This window comes from Notamacropus eugenii, chromosome 5 (genome assembly GCF_028372415.1).
Source record: "Notamacropus eugenii isolate mMacEug1 chromosome 5, mMacEug1.pri_v2, whole genome shotgun sequence".
Taxonomy (NCBI): domain Eukaryota; kingdom Metazoa; phylum Chordata; class Mammalia; order Diprotodontia; family Macropodidae; genus Notamacropus; species Notamacropus eugenii.
In genome coordinates this window covers 327,165,856-327,191,920 of record NC_092876.1, presented here as the reverse complement: position 1 = coordinate 327,191,920, position 26,065 = coordinate 327,165,856, and the positions used below count along the sequence as shown (strand labels likewise).

At 37.3% G+C, this 26,065-nt stretch overlaps 1 protein-coding gene and 1 pseudogene across 3 annotated transcripts in view; both read right to left on the bottom strand.

Moving 5' to 3' along the window:
- Positions 1-26,065, bottom strand: part of NMNAT3 (nicotinamide nucleotide adenylyltransferase 3) — a 144,235-nt gene that overhangs the window by 101,200 nt on the left and 16,970 nt on the right. The gene's annotated exons all lie outside the window — the stretch shown is intronic.
- Positions 6,225-25,109, bottom strand: LOC140506383 (large ribosomal subunit protein eL36-like; annotated as a pseudogene).

Sequence of the window (26,065 nt, the reverse complement as noted above, 5' to 3'; positions counted from 1 at the left end):
CAATACAATGATCTAAGACAATTCCAAAGGACTCATGATGGAAAATGACATCCATATCCAGAGAAAGAACTGATAGAGTCTGAATGCAGATCAACGCACACTATTTTTAACTTTTTTCAGTGTGTTTTTTTCCTTTGATCTATTTCTTCTTTCATAACATGACTAATATTCAAATATGTTTTACATGATTGCACATATATAACCTATATCAAATTGCTTAACATCTTAGGGAGAGGAGGTGTGAGGAAAGGAAGGAGAAAATTTGGAACTCAAAATTTTAAAAAATGAATGTTAAAAATTGTCTTTACATGTAACTGGGAAAAAATTAAATACTATTTTTTTAAAAAAGGAAATACATTGACAGCTGAGAGGAAGATGGATCAGAGTGAGGTGAGACTTGTAGCACGGAGACCTACCAGCAGGTTATTATTGCAATAGTTCAGGCATGAGGGCCTTTAGCAGGGTGATTGGAAGTGTCAGAGAGGAGAAGGAGCTTATAGGAGAGATGTTGCAAAGGTAAAACTGACAGGCCTTGGCGACAGATCAGATAGGTAATTGAGAGGGAAAAGCCAAGGATGACACCTAAATTCTAGAGCCTAGGGAACTGGGAGGATAGTGGTACCCCTCAACAATAATAAAGAAGTTTGGAAGAGGGGGGCATTTTTTGGGGAAAGATAATGAGTTTATTTTAGGACATGTTGAGTTTAATATGTATAAAGGAGATCCAGTTTGAGATGTCCAATAGGTTGGTGGAGATGTAAGTGTGGAGGTCAGCAAAGAAGTTAGGGTTGGATAAGTAGATATGAGAATCATCAACATAGAGATAATAACTAAATCTATAGGAGAAACTGAAAGGGCTACATGTGGTCTCAAGGCTGCAGGTTCCTAACTCCTCGTCTAGTCCAATGTCCTCATTTAACAGATGAGGTAGTTGAGGCCCAGTAAGGTTAGGTGACTTGCTGAAGGTCTCTCAGGTAGGGAATCATAGAGAACATTTGAACCCAGATTCTATCTCCAGATCCAGCATTTTTTCCACTGTAGCATGTTGACATCCTGATGATCTCCATGAATTACTGTGACCTCCCCAAAATTATCCCAATAGCCAGTCTTGAAAGGATGAGATTCTTTGAACTTAGAATATTATATGTAGAATTTCAAACCCGTAGACCCTTCTTATCTTCAGAGAAAGGAAGAGGTGCTTGATATTCCTTCCATTGTATAAGGCAGGATACCGATTAATTAATCTAGTTTAAATGGGTCTATTTATTGTTCCACTAAACTAAATTTACTTTTCTATCCCCTTTGCTTATTTTGTTTCTCACAAACTGGGAATTCTTTCTTCTCTGCCTACTGAAATCTGTCCATTTCTCTTGGCACAGCTCAAATCCTCCCCCCTGTATGTAAATCCCAATCAGAAATGATCTGTCCTTTACACAGAATCAGAATCACTGAACCTCAAAGTTGGAAGATACCTTGAGGGTTTTTTCATTCATTCATTCATTCATTCATTCATTCATTCATTCATTCTTCCCTATGCTTAGCAAAAGCTTAATAAGGGCTTGCTGACTGATTTAGAAAAACTAATAGATGAATAAAAATGCTACTTATCCCAACAAATGGTCATCTAACTTCTGCTTAAGGACCTTCAAGTGAAGAGGAACACCCTATCATTACAGGTGGAATCTTCTACTACTGCATAGCTCTAATTATTGGTGATTTCACCTTACATTAGGCCTAACTCTACTTTTTGAATCCTTTAATCCTTTCTTTTAGTTCTGCTCTCTGGGGCCAAGCAGAACAAGATTGATCCTTTAAGTTCTTGAACACAGTTTTTATGTCCTTTCCTCACTAATTATTCTCTTTTCAACGGTAAACATCTTTGTGTGGCATAGTTTCTGGTGTTAGCCTCTTTAGGACACAACTTATAAATGTCTTTCATGATATGTGATCCAATTAGAAAAGGGCACAACTAGATTATTATTTCTCTCATTCTGGACATCATGTTTCTTTTAATATGGCCTAAGTCTGTCCTGGTTTGGGGGTTTTATAGTCATACTGTTGAAATACATAAACATTGCAGTCCACTAAATTTCCCAGATCTTATTCTCAAAACCTGTTTTCTAGCCTCGTTTTCCCAACACTGTTCTTGTGATGTTAATTTTTAAATACTATATCTATCCCCATTAAATTTCATATTAGATTCATCTCATCATTCTAGCCTCTGTCATGAATGTCAGTTATACCTCCCAGCTTTGTGTCATTTACAAATTTGATAGCATGTCATCTACATCTTCACCCACATCCTCAATAAAAATGCCAAATAGCATGTATTCTAGCGGGGTACTCCACTAGAGTCCAAGTTGACACTGATTTCATCAATGAATAACTACACTTTGGATTCTGTCATTCAATCACTTCCTGCTTCATATCTTTCCATCTTTTCCACAACAACAACATGAAAGACCTTGCCAAATATTCTGCTTAAATCCCATGTCTTAACTCATATCCAAATGAAGTATTAGAAACTTTGTCAAATACAATGCTGTCAAACTCTAGCATGGAAGTCCTTTGATCTAATAATTCTGTCAAAAACAGAAAGATGAATTCACCTGTTGTGGAGGAAACCATGCTTCTGACTGTGGAGTCATTTCCCAGTTGCGTCCAACTCTTTGCAGCCTCATTTGGGGTTTTCTTGGCAAAGATACTGGAGTGGTTTTACTTCTCTGACTCATTTTACTGATGAGGAAGCTGCGGCAACCATGATTAAGCAACTTGTCCAGGGTCACACAGCAAATAAGTGTCTGAGGCTGGAATTAAACTCAGGAAGAGGAATCTCCCTTACTCCAGGTCCTGCACTCTAATCACTGTGCCACCTAGCTCTTAGTAGTAACTACCTACTACCTGGACTAGTTTTAAGAGTCTAATCTCTCTCTCTCTTTTTTTTTAATTCTGAAAATACGGACAATATTTGTGCGCTGCTAGTCTTGTAACATCTCTCTCATTCTTCATAATTCTTCAAAGATCAAAGACCGTAAGGATCCTGGAATGTAGTTTGTCTGACCCTGGCGACTTGAACCCAACTCCCTGGCAAACACACACACATGTATGTATGCATGTATACATACATATATACATATATGTGTATATATACAATATGTTTTATATATATGTATTTCGCTATTCTAGTTTTCCTGGTCTGAAGTTCACTCTCCTTGGAGAAAAAAAAGTAAAACGAAAGCTAAGTAGTTCTGATTTCAAGTATTACCATCATCCTATCTATCTCAAGCAGTGGCCTATCTCTATTTTGACCTTCCTCTTCTTCCTAACATAGCTCATAAAGAAAAAGCTCATTTAATTATCCTAAACATTCATTTCTGGATTCAGCTCATTAGCAATTTTAGTGTTCCTGACAATTCTTCTGGGACATACCCCTCTTTTGTATTCATATGCCATTACCTATCCTTGTGTCCATTTCCATACACATCCTTTTGAATCTAACTTGGTCAATAAGTCTCTCTTTAGAGAGTTGCCAATAGCTTGCCAACCTTTTTTGTTTTTCTTTGAACTTAATTGTGTTTATTTCTTTGAAATTTCATTCATGAGAGCTTCCTATCCCTCTTAAGGATGACATTCCTTGTAAATTTTAGGATGCTGGATGTTACCTATTTTTTCCTCTGAGTCCTTTGAAATATGCTCCCTCAATACATTAAAAAAATTTAATTTCCTTGTCTACTATAAATTCCCTAACGTTACCATTGTTCCTATTTTGTCATTTAACTTCTCTTAGTCTCAGTTTCTTCATTTGTAAAAGGGGGATAAAACTAGTACCTACTACACAAGGTTTTTGAGAGGAATAAATGAGACAAGTTGTGGAAAAGTGCTTTTCAAATCTTAAAGCATCATATAAAGGCTAGCTTTTATTTTTTAATTACTTTAAAAACTGGTTCCTCTTTATTGATTAGAATTAGTTCTCAGGAGGTTTAAGAGTAGTTCCCCTAGTCGCTTATTTTGGAGGTTGCTAGAATCTAATTTATAGCACCTGGGTGGCAAGCAAAGCCTATGTCAAGCAATACCAAAGTGAGAAGGGTGATAAATTCTCGTAAATTTACCGCAAGATGTTGCACTCTTCTTTCTGATGGACAGCACCATAAATACACCTATGTGTTCTTAGCTCTACTTTTATTGAGTGATACCTTTCAGGATAAACATTCCTTAGCCAGTAGGTCTTAGAAAGGGTTATTTGGATGTCTTAGGCCTTCCAGTGAATGCTCAGTTGGGTTTCCTAGGGGACATGCCTTCAAGGCCCATTCAAGCACCTGCTGACACAAAGCACAAAGCCATCAATAAATGGGAGTGGGGCAACCTAATTTTCCATCTCTATCCTTTATCCTTCCTTCTTGGGTGCTCTGATTGCCACTTCATCTCCATTTTGGGATCTTCAGAATTTTAATTGGTGTGAAGGTGTGATAGTATCTTCAATTCCCACTTTTTGACAAATATATACATATATATATATCCACTATTATCTATCTATTATACCATCTAGTTTCCCATTATATATGTATATATATATATACACACATATATCATATATAATTATAATATGTACATTATACACTATATAATTACATATAATACAAATTCTATAATATATTTATATTATATATATATTTGTTATATAAAATATTATATTATAAATTAGTATTATATATCACGTATGATTATATATAAAATATATTACATATATAAAATGGGAAACTAAATGGAATAGTGGATAGAATGCTGGACTTGGAGTCAGGAAAATCCAAGCTCAAATTCCATTTCAGACACTTTAGTTGTATGCGGGACTCTGGGCAACTCACTTAACCACTCAGCCTTAGTTTTTTCATCTGTAAAATGGGGATAATAACAGCACACCTCACAAATACTGTGCAAATTTTAAAGTGCTATATAAATGTCAGCTATATATACAAAATTATTGAATAAAGGTTATTTGGGAGGAAGTGTATTTTAGTCCTGTAGGACTGTTAACTACAAAGGTATGGAGATGGGAGATGGAGTATGTGTGAGAAACAGAGAAGGCCAGTTTGGCTGGATCTTAAAGTGTATGGGAAGAATAATGTTTAATGAGGCAAGAAATCTAGGTTAGGGCCAGGTTGTGTCAGGTTTTGAAAGATCAGCTGAGAATACATTTCATTTTAGGGACCAAATAAGTAGGGGAATTATATGGTCAGATTGGCTTATGGAAAATTATTTTGGTGATGTGGAAGACTGATGGTAGTGGTCAAAGACTCAAGGCAGGGAGATAAAACTGGAGGCTGTGGCAATAATTTGGTGAGAAGTGATGAAAGCATGAAGTAAGGTAGTAGATATGTGGAAAGGCTTTAGATGTGAGAGACGTTGTGAAGGAAGGAACGGCAAGATTTTGGCAACAGATAGGATATGTGGGGTGAGGGAAGATGGAGACTGTGGGATAACACTGAATCTGGGAGGCTGGTAGTGGAGAGGTGCCTTGGACAGAACAAGGGAAGTTTGCAGTAAGGTTTGGAAGGAAAGATAATGAGTTCAGTTTTGAACATGATAAGTTTAAGATGTCACTGGTAGGGGTATCCAATTTGAAACGTCCATTAGCAATTGGTAGTGCAGGACTAAAGCTGTCTGGGGCTAGATACACACATACATTATGTTATATATAACCCATAAAAGATCCATTATAGATAACATAACCATATATATGTGTGTGTGTAAATAAATGAATGTATATGTATGTGTATATATGTGTGTGTATCAAGCCCCAGTCAGCTTCAGTTCTATTTTACCAATGAGCACTAAACAATTAGTAATGCTGGACTGTATGGGGCGCCTAGGTGATACATTGGTTAGAGCACTGGGTCTGGAATCAGGAAGAGCTAAGTTCAAATCCAGCCAAAGACATTCACTAGCTGTGTGACCCTGGACAAGTCCTATTTGTCTTACTTCCTCATCTGTAAAATGGGGACACACTAGAGTAGGAAATGGAAAACCACTTCAGTATTTTCATCAAGACAATTCTATGGACAAAGTCCAAAACATAGTATATATATCACATCCATTATATATAATATAATCCATTATACATACTATACAATATAATCCTAATATAAATGTGTATATATATATATATATATATATATGTATATATATATATATGTGTATGTGTATATACAGTTCTAATGAGCTTTAGTACTACATTACTAATTGCTTATTGGATATTTACACAAGTTTATGTAAATATTCAATAAGCAATTAGTGATAGATATATGTGTGGATATATATACACACATGCGTATATATGCATGCATATGTGTATTGTGCATTATACAAGATATGGCATTCCATAAATATCAAGAATATAACCAAGCAAATGAAAGCTTTACAAATATATTTCACCTATATATATACTTTTATAAGGAAAGAGAGGGACTAGGGAGGAGATAATCTAGAAAATGGTGGTAGTGGGGTTCCTCTGTGGCTTCATTAGACAGAGCATATCTTTCTTAAATGGAAAGGCAGAGTGGAGTGTCTATGTATTCAAGTGTTTACAGCAAATCTAAGGAGTTTCTTGAATATGGGGCGCTCCCCTATACTTATGGCAAATCTTTCATGACTTGGAGCTACCCTACCATTCTCCTTATAGGCCTTAATCAGCCAATCTAATGGACTTATTGTCTTATAAGGAATTAAAATATCATTAAAATAAGTCAGGAATTTCATATTGGGAATGCATTTGACACACAGGTTTAGCAGATGTTTAGGTGGTTGATGTCCCCAATCACTACTATATAATTTCTAGTTTAGGTAGTGGTCAGCAGGTACTCATTCACTCTAAGATGCACAGCCCAGGAAGATAAGACCTTTCTACTATTCTTTCTTTTTGTCAAATCTTTATTGAGTAAGCGGGGAAGGTTGGCCGGGTCCAGTTTAGTCCTTCTTGGCAGCGGCCTTCCTCATGGCAGCTAAGACACTGCTGAGCTCCTCTCTCTTCCTCTTGGCCCAGATGTGAGTTCCCACCTTTTTTTTTTAATGAACTTAAGGGTTTGCTTATCCTTGGAGACTTTTCCAATTCCATGGCCCATCTTTCATAAGGGGCAAATCCACACACCTCCCGGATCGTATCTCTCACAAACTTGGTGCGTTTGGTTAAGCACCCAGGGCGGTGGCAGTGTTGTGGCTTCGAAAAGTTTTTGGTGACTTTGTGGCCTTTATTGAAGCCCACGGCCATGGGGTTTCGGATGGCCATGGCTGCGGCACATAGCCCCAGTGGCAGCCACAGCAGAAGGGCGACCTTTCTACTATTCATGGCAGGTCAGCAAAAGGCTGTCTTTTTATTTGCTGGGAGGGTGACTAAACATGCTCTTTGTACACATGTAGCTCTTCTTTGTCACTGACAAAAACATAAAACACGACATGTGCTCTGCAGGTCACTGGCAAGTACTCCTTGCTTTACATTCACTGAAAGTGATCTTGTTAGTGTTCACAATGATGGCAGTGCCTGTGGTTAACCCTTGTGACAAAAGTTTTCTTTGCTACGCTGTGGATTCTGTTGCTGGAGTCACTTATGTAAAAAGTTGAATTGACATATAACAGTTTTCTTGCCTCTACTCCCAATATCAGGCTACACTGCCCTGTTTGCCTTTGACAGGCAAATCTGCTTTTTTGCTGACCAACTCCTTAAGCTAGCACAGACAAATAAAAGTTGCCCATGGGTGTTATTTGTGAATGGGTCACAGTCCAATCCATTTACTCCCTAGATGGATTATTCTCACTCACTTAAAGCAAGTGCCTCCGTGTCCCATTTTGCTGAGAAGACTGAAGCCATTAATTGTTAGTTCTCTTAACTTCCTGGCATCTTTTACTATCTTCCCTCTTCTCTCCTCGAGAGAAGAAACTATTCCTCTTCACCAAGGATAATCCCTCTACCTATAGCCTTGACTCTGTTTCCCCCTGATTTGCTCAGTCTTTGTTCCAACAGTTACTCCCTCTCCCTCATGTGTCTAAAGTCCTTTTCTCTATCGCATTCTAATCTCCCTGTTCATTCACTCTGGTCTCCTGAGTTGTTTTAAGTCTTCTTTGGAACCTTTTACCTAATCCAGATAAATTACTATCTGTTTCCTCCTCTTCAGTACCAAACTTTTTAGGGCAACTGGGTGATGCAATGGAGAGAGCATTGGGCTTGGAATCAGGAAGATTCATCCTTCATAATTTCAAATCCAACTTCACCTACTAACTGTGTGACCTTAGGCAAGTCACTTAACCCAAGTTAAGTTTGCCTCAATTCCTCATCTGTAAAATGAGCTGGAAAAGGAAATGGTTAATCACACCAGTATATTTATCAAGAAAACCCGAAAATAGGGTTAGGAAGAGTTGGGCATGTCTGAACAACATGGCTAAACTTCTGGGAAAGATTGCCTCTACTTAGCTAACTACTCTCTCTTTACTACTTTGCAACCAAGCTTTTGGACCTGCCAGTGACTTTGTGTGTGTGTTCCTCCTTCGCCCTTTGCTGCCAAAGAAGAACATGCCATCAGAGAAATGATGACATGACTTGCACTTGACTTTGTTTTGAGTGAGGGAGGGCTGTGCAGGTCACCAGCCTCACTTTTCCTCCAGAGCCATCTGAATCCAGTGACCACATATTCATCAGGATGCCTGGAGATGACCCAGGATGAGGCAATTGGGGTTAAGAGACTTGCCCAAGGTCACATAGCTAGTGAGTATCAAGTGTCTGAGGTGAAACTTGAAGTCAGGTCCTCCTGACTCCTGCACTGGTGCTCTATCCACTGCACCACCTAGCTGCCCCTCCAGTGACCTTAGAGACTTCCTAAATGATTGACCCTATTGCTTATTTCAGTCCTTGGCCTCCATGACCTCTTCCTAACCAATTCTTTAGCCATCGCATTGCTGTGAAGAGAGTGTGGGATGTGGAGTCAGAGCACCTGAGTTCAAATCACAGTCCTACCATTTATTACTATGACCATAGGCAAGTCACTTCATTTGTCTGGGTTTCTCCTCTGTAAAATGAGATTTGACTAGATCACCTCTAAAGTCCTTTCAAGGTCTAAACCTGTGACCAGCCACCAATAGGTGTATCATCCCCCTTGGTGTTACCCTTCATTCCATTCCATTCAGTCCAGACGGTTGAGATCCCAGTCAGGCAGGGAGGGTGGAGAATGGCATTAGGGGCATACTCCTTCTCTTCAGCCTTCCCTAAAGCCCCTCCACAGGCCTGAGTCTCTTGGACATCATCCATGTGACTGTTCACACAGTTTAGAAAATGGAAGTCATCAACTATATTCTTTTCAGTGAAATGAAGTATTCCCCCTGCCCCCTTACCATCTTCTCTACCTCTATGCATTGAAAATCCTTGATCATGGTCATCTGACCTGGGCATCCTAAATAGGCCTGGGCTTTTCTTTCCACCTTGTAGCTAAGCTTTCTTTTATGTGTTGTTTACCCCATTAGAGTGAGCTCCTTGAGATCAGGGACTACCTCACCTTTTCAATTTGTGTTCCCTAATACTAAGCAGGTAGTGAGCACTTCATAATTCATTTGTTGATTCCTACTATATGTTGTTTGCTCTCTTGGTTTCAAAGACAAAACAGTTTAATTCAACAAATGTTTGCTGAACACATACTTTGTACAAGATATTAAAGATACTAAAGGAGCTTACATGCCATGAGAGGGATACGCATCAAGGACTGAGAAAAGCAAATACAAGGTAATCTGGAGAGAGAACTAACAAGTGGGAATCAGGAAAAATTACATAAAGGAATGAATATGAAGTGGAAGTGAGTAGATTCAAGGGTGAGAGCTAGTAGATTAGAGAGCCTGAAGAACTATGGACAGGGATTCACAATATTGTGAAGGAGGCAGAAACAACAACAAAAAAAGGCATACCAAAGGAGGAAGAAGGGCAAGAAAGAAAAAAGGCTTTCTGATGAGGCTTTAGAAACAGCCAAGAAAAGAAGGAAAACAAGAGGGAAAGAAATGCCCAAATCAATGCAGAATTCCAGAGGAAAGCAAGGAGAGATAAGGAGGTTTTTTCTTAAATAAGCAATGCAAAGAAATAGAAGAAAGCAATAGACTGGGAAAGACAAGAGAGCTCTTCAAGAAAAGTAGAGACATCAAGGGAAAGTTTCATGCAAAAATGGGCATGATAAAAGACAAAAATGGTAGAGATTTAACAGAATCAGAAGAGATTAGAAGGGGTGACAAGAATACACAAAAGAAGTATAAAGGAAAGATCTTAATGTCATTGGTAAGTGAGATGGTGTGGTAACTTATCTAGAGCCAGACAACCTGGAGAACAAAGTGAGTGGGCCTTAGGAAGCACTGCTAACAATACAATTATTGGAAGTGATGGAACCCCAGTTGAGCTATTTAAAATCCCTAAAGATGATGCTGTTAAAGTGCTATATTCAATATGCCAGCAAATTTGGCTCAACAGTGGCTACTGGATTGGAACAAGTTTATATCTTGATGCTAAAGAAGGGCAATGCCAAAAAACATTCAAATTACTGAACAATTGCTTTCATTTCACATACCAGAAAGGTTATGCTTAAGAATCTTCAAGCTAGGCTTCAGCAATATGTGAACTGAGAACTACCAGAAGAGCAGATTGGTTTTGAAAGAGGCAGAGGAACTAAAGACTAAATGGCCAACATTTTCTGGATCTTGGAAAAAGCAAGGGAGTTCCAGAAAAAAAATCTACTTCTGCTTCACTGACTACACTTAAGCCTTTGACTGTCTGGATCACAATAAAATGTGGCAAGTCCTCAAAGAGATGGGATTACTAGATCATTTCATTTGTCTCATTTGTCATAGGAACTTGTAGGCAGGCCAAGAAGCACAGTTAGAAGAGAACATGGAACTTAAATTGGTTTAAGATTGGAAAAGAAATGTGACAAGGCTGTCTGTATACCATCACCTTATTAACTTATATGCAGAGTACATCATGTGAAATGTCAGGGTGGATGAATCAAAAGGTGCTGGGAGAAATATCAACCATCAGATGTGCAGATAACATTTTAAAAGGGGGTCCATTGGCTTCACCAGATTGCCAAAGGAGTCTGTCACACACACACACACACACACATACACACACACACACACACACACACACACACATACACAGGGCAAGAAACTCTTTGTGAAAGGGAAGGGGAATTTAAGTGGGAAACTATTTGGATCCTCTTGTCTTAGAAAGTAAATGAAGAAAGTGGCAGAAAATGAAGAAGAATTAAGAAGCTTCTTGATGAAGGTGAAAGAAGAAAGTGTAGAAGCTAGCTTGAACAGAAAAGAAAACCACCAAAAAAACTAAGATCTTGGGAACTGGTCCCATCACTTCTTGGCAAACAGAGGGGGAAGAAATGGAAGCAGTGTCAGATTTTATATTCTTGGGCTCAAAGATCACTGCAGATGGCAACTGCAGCAATGAAATTAAGACACTTGCTCCTTGGAAGGAAAGCTATGGCAAATCTGGACAGCACTAAAAAGCAGAGATATCACCTTGCCAGCAAAAGTCCACATAGTCAAAGCTATGGTTTTTCCAGTAGCAGTGTATGGTTATGAGAACTGAACTATAAGGAAAGCTGAGCACTGCAGAATTTATGCTTTCAAATTGTGATGCCAGAGAAGACTTTTCAGAGTTCCTTGGATAGCAAGGAGATCAAATCAGTCAACACTTAAAGAAATCAATTCAGACTGATCACTGGAAGGTCAAATACTAAAGCTGAAGCTCAAATACTCTGGCCACACAATGAGAAGATGGGATTCAGGAAAAGGGGATGGCAGAGGATAAGATGGATAGTGTCATGGAAACAATGAACATTTACTTGGACAGACTTTGAGAGGTAGTGGAGGACAGAAAGGTCTGGTGTGCAATGGTTCATGGAGTCATTAAGAATTGGACACAACTGAAGGACTAAACAACAATCTGAGTTTAATATGGAGGAAGCTCAATCTTTGCTAACTACTTCTGTTCTTTGTTTGCCTTCAAAGACAACAGTATCTCAATAGGACTTTTCACTTAAACTCTCCTTCCCTTTAACGCAGAGTTTCTTACCCTATATATGTGTGTGAATATAAGTGTGAGTGTGTGGTGTGTGTGTGTGTGTGACAGATGCCTCTGGCAATTTGGTGAAGCCAGTGGACCCCCTTTTAAAACGTTATTAAATGCATATAATAAAATATATAGGACCACAAAGGAAACCAATTATATTGAAATAAAATTGCAATTTTTCCCCATTAAAGTTCATATGCCTCCTAAAATCTGTGAATGAAACCCCTGAAGTCATTGGACCCCAGGTTTAGGGGTCTTACTAACTCTTGCTTTTCAGACTAAAATTTATGAAGTGATCCAGCCATGCTATTCTGTTCAAATATCTTCAATGGCTCCCTAATGCTTACTGAATAAAATTTAAGATTTCTGCCTGGCATTGAAGACCTTCCAAAATCTGGGACAATGGTACTTTCCCACTCGTTTAAAAAATTTTTTTTCCTTCACTTCCTCTATATGGTGGATTGAATGCTGGGTATAGAGTCAGGAAGATTTAGTTCAAATCCAGGCTCAGACACTTACTAGCTTCATAATCCCTAGGAAATCACTTTGCTGCTGTCTGCCTCACTTTCTTCATCTGTAAATTGGGCAAGATAAATAGCACCTATCTCCTAGACTTGTGTGATGATCAAATGAGATATTTGTAAAGTGCTTTGTAAACCTTAAAATGCTATATAAATGTTAGCTATTGTTATTATTACCCTCTGCCTACTGAACACAGTGCTGTGCTTTCCCATCTCTAAGTCAGGTCTATCTTAATTTCACGTAACATTTTTTACTACACGTCTATAGGGAACTTACTGAATATTCTGTATTAAACTTCTTTGTGTTTGTTGTCTATCCCCCTAATGCTCCAAAGTTAAATAAATACAATACAAAAAAAAGAAATCAATACTTCTCAGGGCTTCAGTTTCCTCATCTGTAAAAGTTGGGTTTGGATTGGGTGGTCTCCAAGGTCCCTTCTGGCTCATGGCTTTGGGCTTCAGGCCCAAAGGGATAAGGCTTATTGTAACTCCAAGGCATCATTACAGAGATGAGATAGCAATGAAGTTAGATGTGTAATACTGAAGAAAGGAATTCACAACTCTACTAATCACATTTGTCCTTTTCTTTCCATTCCCAGGTGAATTTGTTGATAGATCAACAACACTGACACCTGGAAAGAAATTCCAGCAACATGAAACCAAGTGCCACTCTTTCTTTCTAGGAATCCTAGTTCCTTCATAGTTATTATGTACTTATGTTTTATTCTGTATTATGGTTATTTGTTTACATGACATACATACCCATTGGATTGTTAGGTTCTTGAAGATAGAGACTGTATTTTATTTACCTTGCTTTTTCCAACCACCCTGAGCTTATCATAGTACTTTTTCTTTAATTAATTCTGTTGTTGAATTCATTTGGCTCCTGTCCCTGACTGAGTACCCCAGAGACAACACAAAACACCAAAAGAATATAAAATCAATGTGTTGATTGTTTTAAGAAAAAAGAATCTTTGCATTTCTTTCAAATTATCATTAATTGCCTGCAGTGGTACAAATTTTGGAAACTAGTATGGATTTTGATATCAAATTTCCCCCACAGAAGCTGAGAGATCTATTGCAAAGTATATGGCAAAGGAGTTACTTAATTCTTTGCATTTCTGTCTGTCTGCTTCTCATCATTTTTGTGGTTCCACTTTACTCAAAAGCATCTACGTTAATTTTTCAAAATCTCAGTTATTTACATTATAAAATACTTTAACATACCATTTTCAGCAAGCATCACTGTGCTTTTATTTCTAGATCAATAGCAGACGACCAAAGTCAGTTGTGCTGAAACACGCAATAGTCTAAGCCATTTTGGATTAATTCCTAGAATGCACACTGGAATGCTGAGCAATGCAATTTAATTTATTAGCATGCAGGTTTGCTGTAAGACTTGAAAACCAAAGTATAAAACATTAGCACAAGCATGGTAAGAACAAAAGCAACTCTTAAATTTCCACTTTCACTAGAGGACATTGCAGGACACCTTGATTGTCAAGAAAACTTTCTAGGTTAAATTTGTTGTCATTGTTGAGTTGTTTCTCACTCTTCATGACTCCATTTGGGGTTTTCTTGGCAATTCAATTCAATCCAGCTGAGCATTTATTAAGTCCCTACTAAAGAAAGACATTTAAGTAAACATACTGTCTAGACATAAAGATACAGTATTCTCAGGAGATCTTTAAGAACATAATAATATTTCTGGGTTTAGGCAAGGTTTAATTTAAAGGCTGGAGCACAGAGTTCTTCAGTTGCTAGTCTTAAGACATTATGACCCTCAAAAAAATATTAGATATCTAAATGACATGAATGTAAAATTGCAATTCTTTACTTGCTTCGTGATTATAAAATTTCACTGAGTAATAAGTTCATCCTTTACTTTGGTAATTCACTCTGTCATTAGGTTGTCTGTATAACCTTGAATCTGTAACTTAACCTCTTGATCTATTTTTTCAATCTGCAGAATAAAGTAACATTTGGTTCTCTCTTCTTTCTATCTAATCTGCAGAATGAGGTAATATCTGATTCTATCTTCCTTATGAATGAAAATAATATAATAAAAAGTTCCTTCTGAAAGGTTCAAAGAAGGCATCACATTCACCCCAGCAATAACCAGGTTTGACTACCGCTGTTAGCAGCAAGCCCACAAGTTCACTGTGTGCTTCCTTTTCCTTTTTCTTTTTGGCTGGTGTCTGAAAGGACTCTATTCTCTGCATTAACTGAATTGGAGATGAGGGGGTATCATAGAATTATTAGGTCCCAGCACATCACAGACAATTTACAAGCAAGCATAGCACAGTGTTATCCAGAGTAGGCTATGGTCAATAAATAATAGTCCACAAACATTTAAGAGCCTGCTCTGTTCCAGGCATTGTGCTAAGTGTGAGAGACAGAGATAAGAAAAAGGATGACAGTCCCTGACCTCAAGAACTTTACAATTGTTGGCTAGAGAAGTCAACCCCCAAACACCAGGGGAGTAAGACAGGGTATCTGATTATCTAATACCCTGGCAGTACCAGACTAGCATCTGAGGTTTAGCTCATTTATAAAGAATATGATATACTGAGTAAAAGTTTGAAGTTTTAATGACAGAATTTCCTTACAAAGATCTAAAATATCCAGTCTTGGGTTTAATGCTAAAAAAAAAAAAAAAAAATCAGAGAAAAAAAAAACCCATCAGACCACAGAAAATAGGAAAAGAACAAAAACAGTAGCATAGAGTATGGGTCTTTTCTAAAGTAGCCAATGCAGTAGGAAATGCCATTTGATATATATACCCAGTTGTAAAATGTGACTCAGATCAATACCAAAGTGAAATAGAAAAAGGATAATCTTCAGTATTTGTGCCAATATAAATAGTATTCTTGTTCCAAATGTGATCCACTATTTTTAGGGAACTTATGGAATTTAGGGGTCACTCCAAATGTGATTTTCACACACTGCCATAGCAAACATTAAGGCCTCGCTGGGAGGAATGCTTGCAGACAATAACCTTTAATAAACCAGCAAACACAATGAAGGTTTACAGTGTACTGAGTGAGTTACTTATGAATAGTCTGCTCTTCTCAAACTGGCATCACTTGAAACTTTCATTACTGTACTCACTCTTCTGAATACTCTATTTCAAGCTCTGTCAAACTCAAAGAAAGAAATAACTGGATCATGAAGATTCATTCTAGTTGACTCAGTCATCTTAACAGCTGGTTAGGACTACAGAAAAAGTCAATATGATCAATTATGTGATAATAATACATTAATTCAGAAGAAAAAAATATCTTATCAACACCATAATAATCACTTTAAAGGAAGTATAATTATGAAGCTAGTCTCGTGGTCCCAAAGCAAAGATAACAGATTTCTAGAGAATGTGAAAAATACCAAAAATCACAATCCAATATTTATTCCATGATGTTAGAAGACATAAGGAAAGTAGCATAGTCTATTTCTTGTTTCAAATATTAGTGAGATAAGGAGCACAACACCTTGCATATACAAGTCCTGCCTGGTGTTGAATAACCACAGCTACTACTTTGTATTTAACCACAAGTGCAGAGGCATCATCTCCACAAGGCCACAGATAAAAATGCAAATATCATCTGGGAGGAAAAGGCTGATCCTAAACAATTCAATACAATCTAATCTAATCCAACAAACATTTGTTAAATGCCTAATAAGCTTAAGGAAATGCCTTGAACTATTTTCTCCAACTCACAAGCAATAATTTGTTTAAATAAAGTAATCACCTCAGAAGGCACAGAGTCTTATCTGAATGCATGATGAAAAAGTTTTTGAGGGGAGAGGGAAGCATCGTAACAACTAGTTGTAGGGCTAGGAGGTAGTATGAGGTGATGACAGAAGAGAGAACAGACCAGGATGGATTTCCCCAATGGAGATCCTGAGTAAATCTGACACAGGGAAAATTAGGGGAAGTGGACTATGAAAGAATGAGGACAAATTTCACTGACTTCACAATTTTGTTTAGTTGGCCTTACTGGGAATGATATAGAGGGGATTCTTGTTCAGGTATAGGTTGGACTAGATGGGCTTTGAGATGGATTCCTATCCTGGGATTCTGTAATACAGACCTGGGTCCAAATTGTAGCTCTGCTACTTAGTACTGACAAGACCTGGGGAAAGTTACCCAATTTATGCTTCAGAGTCTTCATTTGCAAAATGAGCCAGTTGGCCTAAATAATTTCTTACTTCCAAGCTATAAATCTTATGAATCTATGATCTATGTGTTCAACAAATCTGTTGATTAACCTTTGATGGAATTAAGACTTTAAAAAAATCAATCATGTAAAAATAACCTGAATTTTTATCTTTTTTAAACACTGCCTAAATTCCCCTTGTATCCCTTCTCCAGTCTGCTTTTCCTTTCAATGATTTATTTCCAAGGAATTTTCAGAAAATACATGTTTACCTGATTTTAAATTCCAGCAAATTGTAAGCTTTGACAAAACATTATGTTACACTTTCTTATAACAAATACTAGTGAAGATTTCCATCTCTTATGCTTTTGTGACAATAATCTAAAAATTATGTAAATTTGATTCTTTCCTTTTCTACAGGGAAAGAAAACGTCAGTTCTAGAAGTTGTGGATATCAAAAAGAATAAAAATAATACAACCTATTAAGTTTATGTATTTAAAAAAAAAAAAACAAACCTCCAAACTATCAAATGGTAAGTTTATCCTACTAAATGTACTATCTTCCCTTGGTTTCCCTGACATCATTTTGTATTGGTTCACTTCCTACCTTTCTGATCTGTATAGTGTTGAATGATTAGCCATATCCTGCCCCCCATGGCATGCCATGGACACCCTAAATGTGTCCCCCAGGATTCTATCCTGATAACTCTTCTCTTTTTCCTCTTCATTCTATTAGTGATTACATCTGTTCCAATGGGTTTAAGGGTTATTGGTAAACAGATTATTCTAAATATATACAGCCAGTTCTAGCTAATCGTAAAGGCATATCAAAATTCAAAATGTTAAAAAAAAAAAAAGAAAAGAAACTCATTTTTTTCCTCCTAAACCCAATCCTTTCCCTAATTCTCCTATTTCTGTCTGGGTCACCATCATTCTTACTGTCATTCAAGTTCACAGCCATAGAGTAATCTTTGACTTTTCCTTCACCAGTATAATTCACATCCAATTAGTTGCCCAGAATTGTTCATTTTACTTCCACATCCATTATATGGGACGGTTTTCTTTATTCACACAGCCAATTCAACTTTTAAATGGACTATTAAAATAGCCTCCTCACTGGTAACCTGTCTCAAGACTTTCCTTAATCTAATCTATTCTTCATGTAGCCACCAAAGTGATCTTCCCAAAATGATGATTGTCAGTCCCTTCTCCCCCCACTTATTACCCCTAGGATCAAATATACACTCCTACATTTGGCATTTAAATTTTGCACTTTCAGTCTCTTTAAATATTACTCCCCTCCACATGCACTGGGGTCTAGCCATAGTGATTTACTTGCCAGGCCTCACACACAAACAACTCATCTCCTGACTTGGTGACTCAGTGCCTCTGTACTGGCTCTCCCCTGTGCCTGTAAGACTCTCCTTTCATCCCATTCACACATCTGCATCTTGGATTCTCCATCTTCCTTCAAGACAACTCAAGCATTGTCTTTTATATGAAACCTCTCTTGTTTATTGCTAGTGCCTTCCCATCCAAAGTTATACTGCGTCTGCTCTGTGTATTGCACATATTTTTATGTGCTCCCCTAATAGAGCCTAAGTTTATTTGGGGGCAGGGATTATTTCATTATTTGCCATTGTATCCCCAGTACCTAGCAGTTACTTGGCACATAGCAAGTACTTAATAAATGCTTGCTGAATTAAGAGTAAACTGAAAGAGTCAGGATCAATTATGAATTCCTAAGCATAGGTCTGTCTATATCTCACCCTCCTGCTCAAAAATCTTTCATGGCTCTGCCTTGTCTATAGCATAAAATATAAACTCCAAAACCTGACATTTATGGCCTTTCAGAATCTGATCACCTGTCCAAGGGATTTTATATTAATTGCAGTAATGTGGTGGAAAGAGTGCTGGGTTTGGATTTAGGAAGACAGGGAAAATCCAACCTCTGATGCTTTCTGCGTGATCCTGGGCAAGTCACTTAACTTCTCTTTTCTACATGCGAACCTTTAGGATATAGTAGTCTTAAGGAAGAGAGTTTCAAGAGCAGCAGTTTCCCAATCTGACAAAATCACATCAATTTACCATATTTATGTGGATTCAAAAATTCAATTCAATAAGCAGCTATTAAATATCCTACTGTGATAGGGGCTAGGGATACAAGGATAAAAACAACACGTATACCAATAAATCATATATAGAAAATACTAGGGGAGGGGTCGAGGAGAGGGAAACAATGACAACTGGCAAAGATCAGGAAAGGCTCTCATGTAGGAAATAGGACTTGAGGTAAAATTTGAATGGAGCCAGGGATTCCAAGAATTGGGAATGAGCAAAAACACTGAAAGGCATGAAACTTCACTTAATAAAAGGATTTGTTCTGTAAGACTTGAACTCAGTCAAAAGGCTGCATCTAAGGACCTAGACCACATGTGGCCTCGAGGCCACAGGTTCCCCACTCCTGAGGTCTGTGCAAAAACAGAGATAGGAGATGGGACTGTTGTGTAAGGGAAAATGGTCAGGCTGGAGAGTAGAGTACATGAAGGGTCTGAGGAATTTTACCAGCCTGGAAAGGTAAAGGTTGGAGGCAGAGTATGAATGGTTTTAAACATCAAACAAAGAGTCTATATTTTATCATAAGATATGATGAGCCACTGACGCTTCTTGAGAAAGGGAACAAAAGTATTACCTGTGTTTAGGATTATTAACGTGACAGCTGTGTGAAGATTGGAGCGGCTAGATACAAGAAGTCCAATTAGGAGACTACCACAATAGTGTAAGTGAAAGGTGCTGTGGGCTCTGACTAGGGAGTTTTTAGTATGAATAGAAAGAAAAGAATGGAAGTGAACCATGTTGTGGAAGCAGAATTCAAAAGTTTTAGCATCTGACTGCATATTGGGAGTGAGTGATAGTGAAGATTGAAGGATAATTCAAATGTAGGTGACCAATAGAGGTAGGAGTGCCCTCCACAAAATGGGAAAGTTCAGAACAGGGGCAGGCATTAGGGGAAAACAATAAGAAGTTCCTTTCAGACAAGGTGAGTTTGAGATACCTATCGGACTTTCAGATGGAGATGTCTATTATGAAGTTAGTGATGCAGTAGTAGTGCTCAGGAAGAGAGATGGAAGTGAGATATATGTAGATGTAAAAGTCATCTTCATAGAAATCATAATTTAACCCATGACAGAAAGAAGAGAAGAAAAGGGAAGGAAAGGGGAGAGAGAGACAGACAGAGAGAGAGAGAGAGACAGAGAGACAGAGAGAGACAGAGGAAGAGGAGAGAGGAGAAAGAAAAGGATTCAGGACAGAGTCCTAGAGTACATAGGCTTAGGAGTTGGGACCAGCAAATTAGAATGAGAAAAAGCAGTCAAAAACCAAGAAAAAAAAATCAGAAAACAAGCGTCATGAATATCCAGGAGGAGAAAGTATAAAGGAAGAAGGGATGAGTCGATAGTGTCCAACACTGTGGAAAGGTCAAGAAGAATCAGGACTGAGAAAAAGTTATTTAATGTATTTAGATTATTAGAATTGTTGGTAATCTTGGAAAGAGTAATGTCATTTAAATGGCAGAACTGAGAAATTAGAGGGAAGTGAGGAAGTAGAGGCTATTAGGACAGACAGTTTTTGCTTGAATTTCATCAATGAAAGGGAGAACACACTAAGGGAAATTTATTTGTTATGGTTCATATGAGTTCAACATAGTTGCAGATGGGCTCACCCATCTGCAAGTTAGCAGATGGGATCTTTCCAACTACAGGGGAAAAAGAAGCTTGCTTTAGAATTTAAAAAAGCAACAACAAAGTTAACTACTTAAAAAAAAAAACCTTCAAAAACAATGACATATTATAACTTCTCATTTTTAAGCTCAAAATATTTATTTTTCTATATTCATCTTAATGTTTTAAAATAATATGGTGAAATTAAACCTATTTTGTTAAAGTACAGGTGGAACAAAAGTGCTCCACATCAAGAAAATGGCAAGAAAAATGAGCTAAATCTACCACACGTTGCCAATGACCCTTACCAATGAAGGCAAACAAAATAAAAATAATCCAAATCAACAGATAATCCCTAAATCCTATTTTCCTTTGGAATGCATGTTGATTTTGCAGCAAATACCTTACCTTTATAATTATTTTTAAGAGAACTATTAAAATTACATTGCATTCCCTTAATCTACACTAATAATTCAGAAGAGAATAAATGAGTTAACTCTATTGAATGCTAAGCATTTCCAAGGAAAACAACCAGCTTTATACATTGTTCTGCAGATGCAATTATCATAAAAGCTTAATAGCAAGCAGGATTCCAACCAAGATTTCCCAACAATAATTCCCTCCCTCTTTAAGAACATCATAGGTATTTTAATCTTTTTCTCATTTCAAGAAATGCTAAACATATGCTCACGTTTCCATTTAAAAAGCTTTTGATTATCAGGCAGGCATTGTAATTGCAAATTACCCATTTTCGATTATAATTATTTTTACTTCTCTAGATGAAGAAGGAAACTAAGCAGTTTTGCATTTTCTAAGTTAGTATGTGAAGGAAATAGGAAAGAATTAAGTATTACTACATCTTTTGCTATAGCAAAATAAGAGAAAATTCAAAAATTTAAATAGTAACTAGTCAGTTGTGTCAGAACTGCTGTATCAGGCATTTGAGAGTCACTCACAATACCCATAACAATTTACCTAAAATGAAATATAAGAACTGGAACACAACAATGATATCATCAAAAAAGCTGATTCTAATACACTAATTGGAGGTTGGACTGTTTTTAGTGTGCTAGATATTACAATCCAAGCACTTTCTTACTCAAACTGCACTTTCCTACTTCTACTACGTCAAAAAGCATGGATATTCTAATCTAAGTGGATTGTCCATTTGATCTAAGTGCTGGTAATGCTAAAATAAGAAATCTTCAAGAGTCGAAAACTTTTCTCAATGTTTTCTTCCAAAAATAAAGCTTGCATTGTGGAGGACAGCACTGCTTTGTTGTGGAAATGCATCACAGTTGATGAATTTAATGCAATAAATCAAAGACATCTTGACTTAAATGGACCAGAATTCTTCATGGAAAGAGGCTACTTGCAGCTTAATGTCCCGTTTAATTGATAGTCAACATTTATCGGCAAAGTAACATTTAATTAAGTACAAGAAAATGCCTCTGGATGTATAGTTTGCTACATTCTGTTTCAAATGTAAACCTCAACTAAGCTGAAGAGTTTTATTATTTAACACTAAACACCAACCAAGTAAAAAGGCTATTTGAATGTCCAAGCACCCATCTGCTATTCAACTCATAGAACTTCAGAGTTAGAAATGACCTTATAACTGAAAATATTCACACTTCTCATACATATTAAGTCTTAAGCCTAGGAAAATAAGAATAGAGGACCAAATGTTATCTTACAGATTTGAACTTATGATTTTATTTGCCCAGTATGCCTGAAACATTCAGCATTTAGATATGTATATATTTAATAGCAAAGAGATAATAAAGTTCAATTCCTATATAAAGCAGCTTTTTAAAATGACTGATCCTTTACTCAAGTGAAAATGAACAGGAAGCTAGGTGGTACAGTGATTAGAAAACTGACCATCGAGTCTGGAAGACCTGAGATCAAACCCATCCTCAGACATTTACCCAGGCCAAGGCACTTAACCTCCATCTGCTTCAGTCTTCTCAATTGTAAAATGGGAGATAATAATAGCACCTACTTTCCAGGGTTGTTGTAATAATACCTGAAAAGTGCTTTGTAAACCTCAACCTACTATATAAAAGACAGCTATTATTATTAACACATTAATACATCATTATATAATATATTAGAATTTGTATATAACATGATTGTTATTTATATAATATTATACAATTAACATACTAATAGTAATAATAATTATTAACATATACCTTGTTGCAGTTATTTTTCGTTTTATTTGCACACTCATACAGGCAAAACAAAAGAGGATTCATGAACACTGACTCCTCTGATTAGTAGGTCCCAAACTATTCTTCCAACAAGCATGACTGCCCCAAGAGCAATATTAGTTAGAAGCTATAGATAAAGTGGTGGTTGTTGTCATTTTTTTTTGTTGTGTCTGACTCTTCATGACCGCTTTGGGGTTTTCTTGGCAAAGACACTGGAATAATTTGATGAGGAAACTGAGGCAAACAGGGATAAGTGACTTACTCAGGGTTACAGAGCTAGCAAGCCTCTGAGGCCAGATTTGAACTCAGGAAGATGAGTCTTGCTGACCACAGACCGAGCACTCTCTCCACTGCACCATTTAACTGCCTCAGACATAGGGGTGCATTAGAGGAAGCAGGAGGCTTCTTTGGTCAAAGTCCATTCTGGCAACAGCTAGAAAGGGGTGGGGAGGGGGATCAAATATAAGAATTCCAAAGTGTCATCACTACAGAATATGCAATTACTAATTCCTAGAAGAATTGCTACTTATTCTCTTTACCACAAAGAGGTATTAAAAATGTCAACACAAACAGAGAGAGACACTCTGGCCCCAGAGAAGAGATGAGGAAATGTATCTCACTCCCTTTGCTGGTCTAACCCTAACCACCCATCCACTTTATATGCCACTCAGCTATTTCCTAATGTGACACAGGAGCTATTAGCACACATATTTATGCGCTGATGCAGTGTGTACATTACAAAAAGCCTCTTTATTTGCAAGAATTGTAGCCTACATTATCATTTTTTAAGTTCCATTTCAATAGGGCCACAACCTCATTACAGAGGGTACTCCCTCTTACCAGTGCGGGCAGAAGGAAGGAAGTAAAGGATGGAAAGAAGTAAGGATAGAGGGAGGGAAGAAGGATTTATTAAGTGCTTACTACATGACAGGCACTGCACTATGCACTACAGATACAAATATAAGCAAAAAGACAGTCTCTGACTTCAAGGAGCTTACATTCTAATGGGATAAGACAATGCACAAAAGGGAGCTGAGAAGCTGAGGAGAATGAAACTGGGTGCATGCTTTGCAGTTCAGAAAGTCAAGAACAGGGCCAGGAGGTGAATGAAAGCAGGCGTGTCTGAGCCCTTCCACAAAATGGAGGCTCCAAGAAGAGTTCATCAATAGAAGACTACGGGGGGCATGAGAAGGGGATAAATATTACATTGTGAGCAGGAAGTAGGGGTGATAGGCTGTTCCAGGACAAGGAGGTCACAGCAGTAGAGAGGGCATGGTTTTGAAGTCCAAAAAGCTAAAACAACACTTTCTCATCCTCTGCAGTACTTGATCATGTCCATCTGTAAGTACAGGTATCCAGTGTTATGATCTTCCTATAGTTATCAAAAAAAAAACCCCACAACTTTTTTTTTGCATACTAGTACAACTCTATTATCCCTCACCATAAACTTGACTACCTCATCTTCTCCTGTTAAACATATCTTTGATATCTTCTATGCCATCCTTGCACACATCCTTGTTGGTGACATGTTGTAGCCCATTTATTTCCACCTCCATTACCCTCCAGGTACATACAGTTTTGATTTTTGAAAGATTATAGTGTTGCATGATAGTCAATCCCACTTCATGCGACTGTGTCTAGGAAAAGCAAGAACTTGATGAAATCACTGCACAGTTTTCCATATATAATTCTGACCCTAGCTCACTGTCTTTCAGCAATGCTTCTATGCAGGGATAGACTAATTCAACGAGCTGCCTAACTGCATGTCATAATCTGAAAAATATCCATTCTATATCAACTTGGCTTTTCCTGTGTAGATTCCTAGGTAGACCACTTTTGGATGGGATGCATCTTACTGAGGAGGCCTTCAAGTATTCTAGGACTTCACATTTTCAGGGCTAGAAGAGGCCTCAAAGGTTATCTAGAACAACTCCTTTATTTTATAGATTAGCAAATAGACGCTGAGAGGTCAAGGGACTTGACAAGTGTCACCCAGGTAGAAGCAGAACTGCAACTTGAACCCAGGTCCTCTAATTCCAAATCCAGAGCTCCTTTCATTGCCCCATGCTGTCTCTGTGGAATTCACAAGTCTGCAAATAACTTGACTTTTGCCTGAGTCTATGATGGTTTTTTCTTTTTCTTTTTTTTTTTTTTGGTAATAATAAAACATACTAACAATTACAATCAAAGTACAGTTGCAGTGAATGAAACTAGTATGCCTAGAAGAAACTAAAAGCTTGGAGGGACCTAATTAGTTGAACTAGTGAAAGGTGAGAAAAATAGCCTTAACTCAGAAATTTTGTCTCTACTTTGGAGAACTAGATGGACATATAGATTCGAAACATTATTATCTGTAAGTATCTCTTTAACTCTTTGATATGCTTAGTTTCATAACATTTCCATAAAACTGTACAACACCCATATACCCACCCACCCACATTTTTCTTATTTAGAATCGTTAAAAAAATTTTACTAAAAAAATTCTTGATTTTCTTTCCCTGCCCTCTTCACTGAATATCATTATTTCTGCTTTCATTCTTTCTGGTTCCCAGTTCTTCATACCTTCTGACCATCAATTTATGCTTATGTAGGGAGACTACTGTGTTGAATCTATTAAAAATATGTAATTTTATAACTGAAAAGAATAATAAAATGAAGCCAAACAATGGATAATTATACTGGTCAATTCTGGTCCCAGAGAAGAGATAAGGAAATATATCTCACTCCCTTTATTGAAGAGGTGGGAGATTATGTCTATACTTATCTGTTTATATGCTGAAAACCCCCAAGAAAATGTATGTCAGGGACTTGATGTCAGGGACTATTTTTCATTCATTTCTGCATTCCTAGCACCTAGTGTAGTGCTTTGTACACAATAGGAATTTAAAAATGGTTTGGACTGGAACTTTTTCTATCCTCTCCTGCGCTCACCTTCATATCGAAGTCACCACATTTCCAGGTACATGTTGACCTAATTTGAAGGATTTTGCCAAGCTTTTTTAGAATATTTCTTTATTTTGTCATCCTTTCAATAGATACTGTTGCATACGCTACAGTTATCTTCATGGTAACTGTATCTTCATATTATACTTAAGTTGATATGGCCAAGTCACCCATCAAAGGGTGTTTGGGTCTTTTTTTTGTGTTTAGGCAAATGATGAAACCAACTTTACCAATGCCATTTCATTCACTTCTCTAAGGAGATCTTTCCATTAAGCTGTACCTTTTTAACCTTTTTGTTTCATTTTATTGGGAGAAGTTCAGCATTGTTGTAATTACCTCATCTAGCAGTCCCTTCATTCATTAGTTATTGGACAAATACCTAACATTTAGGGCAACAACAATTAAACTG